Consider the following 8,248-nt stretch of genomic DNA (forward strand, 5'->3'; position numbering starts at 1 on the left):
CATGGAGGTGCCATGAACTGCCTCATGAGGTAGGCTGCACACAGATGATGCTGAAAGAAGGGTCAAACCTGGCCACAGATGTGCTGGAAGAAGCACCCAGACGTGCCTGAGCACAGAGCTAAGGATAAAAATTATATCCCAGGGACTGGCAGCTCTGATCCCATCAGAGAAGCTGTAGGTTTAAGGCCAGGTTGGATGGAGTTTTGGGCAACCTGGTCTAATGGGAGATGTCCCAGCCCACAGCAGGGGGTTGGAACTAAATGATCTTCCGGATTACTTCCAATCCAAACCCTTCTCAAAAGCATTTCTATCACATAAGTGAGTTTGGGGATCCATGAGCATGCCCACGGGGCTGCCACCACAGAGAAATGCCTGCTCACCAACCCAGAGTAACCCCTGAGAGCAGCCGTTCCTGAAGAACTTCCACCAGTCCCAGGCTTACCACCCAGGACACTGGCAGAACCCTGCTGATTCCCAGTCTCCAGACACAGATCAAGATGTAAAAGGTGGCAGTTTTGCTAAGCTCTCTGCCCTTCCTCCTTCCACATACCTTCTTTTCTTTCAAGTGCTTCGGCACTTAGCAAACTCCCCTCGGCAGGCTCCTGCTGTTTGAGGGATTCCTAAAACACGGCCCTATTACTAATTATTATTATTTTGCGGCAGCAATCGGGGACGTGGGGCTCATTAACAAGTTAGCACCTCTGGTTTCCCTGGAAACTCGCAGCTGCCAGGCAACGGCTGCGTCTCTGGCCCGAGGCAATGCTACCGCAGTGCCTTCAGCTCACATCCTGCAGGATGCTCGAGTCGCTGCCTCCAGCCCAGCCACCGGCATGGGGCAAGATGGGCTATCATGAAGCTCCAGGATGTCTCTCCTTGCTCCATCCCATCTGCTTTGCAGCTCAGCCCATCTACTGATCCTCTCCTGCTTCTCCCAGCATTGTGAACTGCATTGCATCTCCTGGTGAGAGATGAAAGCCTTCATCTGCGGAGGTGAATTTGGAGCATGAATAATCCCCTGTGGTGGCTCTGGGACAAAGCCATAGGTGCCTGCAGTAGCCATACTGGAAGTGCTGCCAATCACTTAGCAGTTGCTCTATATCCCTTTAAAATAGAGCACAAAGGATTTCTCTGCTTAGATGGAAAGAAAAATACACATTTGTCTACCCCTCCTTAAAATGAGGTTAAAACCCATTACTAACCATACTCACTACTAAGCTATAAAGGCTACTTTTCTGCCTTTCCCTGATGAAGCTGAAGGATGAGAAGAGACATTTTGTGTTTCCCGAGAGGTGAAGATAAGGCAGCATCACTGTGCTGTCCCTCTGCAACCACCGCTCTGTTCTCACCCTCCAGGACTCACAGAGGCTTTCCCAAGACAGAGAAGCCTCACACAGCCCCATTGATGCTCACCTCACTTCCCCATTCACCACTTCCCACAAGTGGTAAGCGCCTTCTTTCCAAGGCAAGAGCCCTCTCCATGCAGACAGGGCTTTGGGAAGAGGCAGCCTCCATCACCAGAGGATGGTGGAGGGAGGCATCATCACTGGAGGATGATGCTGAGAAGAAGGAGCTTGCATTCCAGCTGTGCCCACCATGAGTGGTCCAGAACATGGCTTGTGCCAGCCATGCTTGGTGGGTTGTAGCTGCAAATGCAATCACCTCCCAGCCTGCCCACATCGGTGTATAATGGTCGTGATCTGGTTCCTTCCAAAATTATTTCTGGAGTACTGCAAGGCAGGGAAAGCCAACAGGGAAAAATAGCAGGCTATACTGCTGTAGTCTAGATGACAATGCCACTATCTCCTCTTCTTAGACTTGTACTTTTAAGATGATTTATATGGCTTTCCCCTGTAGTATAAACACAGGCTTTCCTTTAAAGCCTACAAAACACAAGACCAAAGGTTATCCATGACCAGTCAGCCATTTAATCTCTGCCTTTGCCCATGCTGCAGATGGAGCTCCCATGCATGCTGCTTTCTAATACCAAAGCTATTTCATTTCCATCCTTCTCCTGTCAAGCTGAGAGACAGCCAGGTTCAAGTCTTGGAGCTGAAAGCATCTTCTCCTTTGAGCAGCCTGGCACATACCACAATAAGGTGTAGAGGACATAGAATCATTGAAGTTGGAATGAGTGCTAGGATCATCCAGTTCAACCATCAGCCGTGCCTGTGACCTCTCTAGACCATTTTCCTCAGTGTCACATCTACCTTTGCTTGAACACCTCTCAGGACAGTGACTCCACCACCTCCCTGAAAAGCCTAATCAATACCTCACTGCTCTTTCTGGGAAGAAATTTTTCCAAATATCCAACCTGAATATTCTCTGGAGCAACTTGAAGCTATTAGCTCTTGTCCTACATGATGCGTAGGAGAAGCAGACCCAGTCCCAAGATGCTTCCCTGCTTCTCACTGTCTGATATCTCCACCTTTGCTGCATTTCCACTGGACAAGCCTAAAGACCATCCCATGGGCTCATCTTGGGATCTCCAACATTTCATCTGCCTTTTTGCTGTAAGCCCAGACAGAGGCAGACCAGAAGGGTATGCAGTTTAGATACTTCAGCAGGGCTGGTCCTGATCTCTTGTCCTAAGACACCAAATACCATAAATACCTGCTGGGTGCAATTTTTGTCTACTGAAGAAAGGGTGTCCAGGACCTGCAGACTATTTTCCCATGATACCTACATGCTAAGGAAAATAAAGCACTGGGCTGTGCTGTGGTACTTTGAGGTAGATAAAAGCACCCTCATTTCACTTCATAAGGACAGTGACAGATGAAATAAATCTGAGACAGCCATGGGTGAGGTAAAAGGTGGAAGCATAGAAGGTGAAGCAAGCACCCAGCAAACCTGCTGGCATCTGCCCTGTGCCACATGTCCCTGTACAGAAACAGCCACCAGGGCTTCCAGACTCACTGAAGACCAATAACAGGATTTTCTTTCTTCTGGCATCTTTTACACAGTTTCTGATCTCAACCAGTGTAAGCTGAGGTACAGATGTATGTTCTATCACAGTTTTCCAGCCTGTGTAGGCTAATGCCCAGTGATGCCACCCTAAGCTCATCAAAACTCAGGCTCTTCTTAGGAGACCCAGAATTCAACTCAAATGAAAGGGAGCTGATTTTCCATGGAAAGACATATTCGTCAAGGTTGTTTCTTGCACTTTTCAAGGCTTTTTGAACCTGGTTCAAGGCTTGTTAACCTTCCTTCATGCACACAATAGCTAAATTGCACACAGACTTGGGATGAATGTCAGCCAGGGCTCTACTTCTTTTCTCAGCTACAATAAGAAAGCACCAACAATGAGTTTCAAAGGATTTTCTTTATCTAGGAAAAGCACATAAGACAGGCAAAGCCCACACTAGCATATTTACCCTACTCTCTCCTTCTCTCCTCCCTAATATGATTCATTGCCAGGTGGTTTCATCAGGTCAGTCTTGAGGTGACTTGAGGGGGGGAGGATCAAAGCATTTGGCAGCTCTTCCTCTATCCATACACTGAATCATAGGCTCACTCAGGCTGGAAAAGACAACTAAGATCATGTAGTCCAACCACCAGCCCATCCCCACCATGCCCATTGATCTGTCCCTCAGTGCCACATCTATCCTTTTCTTGAACACTTCCAAGTACGGTGACTCCACCACCTCCCTGGGCAGCCTGTTCCAAATGTGAGTGATATACCATGACATACACAGAGCTTCCACATCCTCTAGCCAGCTTCCATAACAAGAGGTCTAACTCATCACTGGTGTTGACCATTAAGCATCCACAAACGCACCAAGCCGTGCTCCTTTAGTGTTGCAGGCCAAGCAGCTAAATGGCATGAGATCAGGTCTCCTCACCTTTCTTCCAGCCCTGGGAGACTACACGAGAGCTCACACTTATCTCTGGATCTGTTACTGCTGAATGAACCCTGCTCAGGTGCCAGACAAAGAGGCAGCCAAGCTCAAAGCAGAGGAGATTGCGAGGATGACAAAGAATTACAGGCATCAGCATTCAGCAGGCAAGCAGAGAATTCACCGATCTATTTTTAATGGTAAAAAGCAATTGCTTTACATGAGGATGTGTCTAGGGAGGCTTTGCCCAGTCAGAGATTTGCGATTCCCCCCCACACACACACCACCCCCTCCCAGCAGTCAGCTCCATCCAGTGTGCAAAGGCAGTTAGTCCCCCTGACACCCCACAGAACAATTCCAAGCATCACATCTTGTCCCACAGGATCATCTTCCCAGCACTCCTCCAGGGACAGCAGCAGGAGCTGTCAGCACCAAAGCCCTCTCCATTTTTACAACAGCCAGGGAAAATCATAATGGCAGGCAGGTATGGAAGAGTCACAGTGTAATATAGGTTGGAAGGAAGGGACCTCAGCAACTCACCTGGCCAACCACTCCCCCAACACAGGGCCAGCTCCAACAACAGATCAGGTTGCCTTGTCCTGGCCACCAAAAGACCCATTCCCAGTTGTCAGCAGGCTCAGAAATGGGGCTTCCCAGAACTCACCCCTTTGTCAACTGCAAGAGTGCATCCCAAGACCCTCAAGAGAAAAGCCTGAACACAAGGTCTCTGCCCCAAGAAACCTGAAGGTTTGATTGAAAATAAATAAATAAATAAGGTACAACAAAGGCAGACAAGTCATGCACACGCTTTGGGTTGGACTTTCCATGCACAACAAACAAGGAAATAGGCGTAAGAAGAATGGGAAGAAAAGATGGAATCAAGGAAAGTTCTCTAACCCCAGATCAAAGCGCATTGCTTATTTCACCTTTGTACAGTGCAGACTGGAATCTCCTCCAATCCCAATTGCACCTATCTTCAGGAGCATCAGACACCACACTTCACTTTTGAAAACTGGACGTCCTGAGCAGCACTATAACACACAGAAGCTGTACGCAAAGCAAAGGACCACCTGCTGCACACCTGTCCAGGCTCCCTGGTCTAGTAGGGTCTAGAAGGCTCACAGAGGATGAATCAAATAGCACACCTATGGAGCAGGGCCCCAGTACAGCTCTGCTTTATCCTACAATAGGGGCTTCTCCTCTTTCTGCTCAAAACAGAAAGGTTTGAGAACAAAAGGAGCCTCACTGATGGCACTGACCCAAGGGTTGGGGTAGGAAGCCTACGATCGGTTCTTGGAAGAGATAAGAGCTCGTTTGCTTTTCCATGACTTCATTGATAAAGAGGAGATGGAGTCACCGAGGTGCTCACGTGTGACCAGAGCTCAATTCATAGAACCATAAAATCATTAAGGTTATTAAAAAAAAAAAAAATCTGAGATCATCAAATCCAGCCACTGAGCCATCACCACCATGCCCACTGAGCCACATCCCTAAGTGCTACATCTCCCTCAGCAGGGCACTGAGCATCATTCCCAAGGGACGTGACACAGCCGCATGCTACATTCCGCCCCACCGCCATCAGAAGGGAAGGCAAAGCCAGCAGCTCACAGCCAGGCACAGCACACATGCTACCATCACACCATGAGCTCTGCCCGACTTTAAGGACAGCCTGTGACACCATTTTTGCAGCCTTTGCACTCCCTCGCTGTGCTCTAACCTTGCTTGCAACGCATGCGCAGGTTTCTGCAAGCAAGCTTGAGAAAATTGCAAGCACTCATTTAGCTCCTTATCTGATGAGTGATCCCAGGCCACTCGCCTCCCTTCCCCACGCCTGTATGTAATCTCATCAGGTGCCTCCTTTCCCACCCTGCACTAGGCAGGACAGGTGTACCTGCAGAGGAGAAATTGAAAGCTTGAAAAACAGGTTTTAAAACCCAGAGGGCATCGAGATGCAGAGGAGCACTCGCAAGTGTTCCCCGTGGGATGACGGCATCGCAGGGCTGCAGAGCACCTCTGCAGAGCAGTGTGGAGAAGAGTGGGGTGAGAGCAGGAACCCCTCCGCTCTGAGGGTTCTACAGACAGTTCTCCTAAACTCTGCCACAGAACCCAGAGCGGAGGGCAGAACCACCTACATGTCCCAGCTCAGCTTTCCTGCTGTCCTCCCAGGAGCCAGCACCTGCATGCTGCTTTCTTTACCACCATGCTCCCCAGCAGATTTGCTTTGCTGGGTTGTTTCAGGATGACGGCAGTGTCCTACAAACTCAGATTATAAATCAAGGCTGCCAAATATGGAACACCTCCTTTTCCTGCTCCCATCCCAGATACCGTGAATGCGCTCTGCACCTGAGTGCAGCCAAGGCTGCAGATCACAGCTCTAATCACACTGCATAGCAAGGACCAACCTCTGATCCCATGAGCAGGCACACCTAAGGGCAGCAGAGCCACACAGAAGGGGAAGGCACCTTTAACACATCTCATTTTGATTATGTAGATTAATGCAGCCAGAGCAGGGAAAGGGGTAGGGATAAAGTAGGTGCTGCAAGAAGCCATTTTCAGAACCCCACTGAGCCGCAGCCTCCTTCAGGATGGTTCTTTGGGAGGTGTTTGCAGGGCCAAACCACTGCAGGATGCATGCTCTGAGGAGCTGTACCCAGTGCTCTGGGGGGGTTCTGACAATAATAATTGTACTGTCTTGAATTTTAGGCAGCAACCTCTCCAAACACAGCACCTCAGTGGCTTCCTTGGCAAGGTGCCCAGCCCCAGCAAAACCACCCAGCACACAAACATGGTATCTACCATATCTCCATGCAGTCAGCACTCCTACAGGGCTCGGCCACCTTGCAATGCTAGTACCAGGTCCCCCCAGCCCCTTATCTGCATTAAGGAAAGGGCAACAACCCATGGGGGTTCAAAGCCTGTTGGGGCAAAGCACGGCTGCACGCATCAGAACTGGCAAGAATACATCTGCAGAGACCTTGGAGGTATCTTAGCAAGAAGCCCTAAATGCAGCCAGTTATAGGTATGAGAGTTTTCTTGGCACAGAGCTCATTTGCTTTGGGAATCATCACAAGCAAACACAAAGGCAATCAGGGAACCGGCCCCGAACCCAACCAACCTCTTCTGCAGAGCCCTGCGCAGCGCCGCCGAGCCCAAACCCACGAGCACCGCACACCCGGACCTTCCAACACAAAGCTGCAACCGTGCCCGAGCCCTGCGCAGCACAGCTCGGGTGCAGACAATGCGGTGAGCATCGCGCAGGGCTCCTGGAGCTGCTCACAAGGTTACCTCGGCCCCGGGCTGCGGGCAAAGCGCTCAGCATCTCCCTGAGGTTGCCAGTGGCTGCTAGAAGGAGTCCATGCCTTTATGCTCCAAATCACGGCGGGTCACTCGTGCCCGGGGCAGGGCTGGGCTCCCCGCCTAGGAACCACGGGTGGCACCGCAATACGGTGCCTAGAAAACCCAAACGTCCGCAAGGAACCCGCACCGCGGCGCGTCCTCCCCGTAACAAGCCGCACCTCACCGACCTGCGCGGAGCTTCCCGATGTGAGCCGAGGCACTGACATCAGCTTTTGCTGTTGCTCAGGAATTTAATTTTGGGGGAGGAGAAAGGGGTGTGCGTGTGCGGGGTGGGGGGGCAGAACAGGAAGGAGAAGGAACTTATTTATCAATAAGGGAAATCATCGCCGCGCTCGGGAAAACCGACCGGCGTTCCGCACGCAGAGGCTCGTCCGAGAACGGGGGAGACGACGGCAGGTCGGCGCGTACAGGGGGGGACGGAGGGGACAAACTGAGCGGGGCGCACAACGCGCTCACGGCCCGCAGCGCTTCCGGAGCTCGCGGCAGCGCAGCGCCGTACGGACCGCGCAGCCCAACGCGGCTCCTCTCGCAGCCGGGTGCGCAACGACGGCATCGGAAAACCACAGCGCTGTCACCACAGCTCCCGTACCCCCCTTGGCCCCGCACCGCGCAACCCCGAGGTACCGCCCCGCACCGCGGCCGGGGATGCTCCGCTCCCACCTGCGCCCACCCACCCTCCCGCAAGTGTTTTTTTATTAACGCTTGCTTCGAAACGATCCCACCCGCACTTTAAACCCCAAAGCCCTACGGATAATAAAGCAAGGTGCGGGTATTTCCAACAGGACAGAGCCTCCCCAAGCCCTTCCGCGGCTCCATTCCGCACACGCGGCCGCACCGCGCCCCTCTCCCTGCAAGGCAATCCCCTCCCGGCCCGTTCCGGCTCGGCTCACACTGACCCGGTGCGGCGGGCGCGGACGGCCGCGCCTCTCCGCAGGGCCCGCATGCCGCGCAGCGGCCGAGCTCCGCGCTGCTCCGCGCTGCTCCGCGAGCCGGGAATGCGCCGGCGATGAGGTCATACCTCGGGGGGGGGGTACCTTGCACAGGACAGAGCCTCCCCA

The 8,248-nt window shown here is 52.1% G+C and overlaps 1 protein-coding gene and 1 long non-coding RNA gene across 3 annotated transcripts in view; one reads left to right on the top strand and one right to left on the bottom strand.

Annotated features, from left to right (window-relative positions):
- The window catches only part of DUSP8 (dual specificity phosphatase 8), a 33,636-nt gene extending 25,494 nt beyond the window's left edge, over window positions 1-8,142 (bottom strand). Inside the window, exon 1 of one of the 2 annotated variants that reach the window (XM_042884497.1) lies at window positions 8,087-8,142. The gene's annotated coding sequence lies outside the window, so the exon portion shown is untranslated. Of the gene's footprint in view, window positions 1-4,373; window positions 7,297-8,086 lie in introns of those variants that run through there. The other variant, XM_042884496.1, reaches the window with a different exon arrangement.
- Window positions 8,143-8,149: 7 nt separating this feature from the next.
- LOC122187209 overlaps window positions 8,150-8,248 on the top strand; it is a 5,216-nt gene continuing 5,117 nt past the window's right edge. Inside the window, exon 1 of the long non-coding RNA XR_006181258.1 lies at window positions 8,150-8,201. This is a non-coding gene — a long non-coding RNA (uncharacterized LOC122187209). The remainder of the gene's footprint in view (window positions 8,202-8,248) is intronic.

This window comes from Lagopus leucura, unplaced genomic scaffold, assembly GCF_019238085.1.
Source record: "Lagopus leucura isolate 7727_CA_CO unplaced genomic scaffold, USGS_WTPT01 Super-Scaffold_100044, whole genome shotgun sequence".
Classification (NCBI taxonomy): domain Eukaryota; kingdom Metazoa; phylum Chordata; class Aves; order Galliformes; family Phasianidae; genus Lagopus; species Lagopus leucura.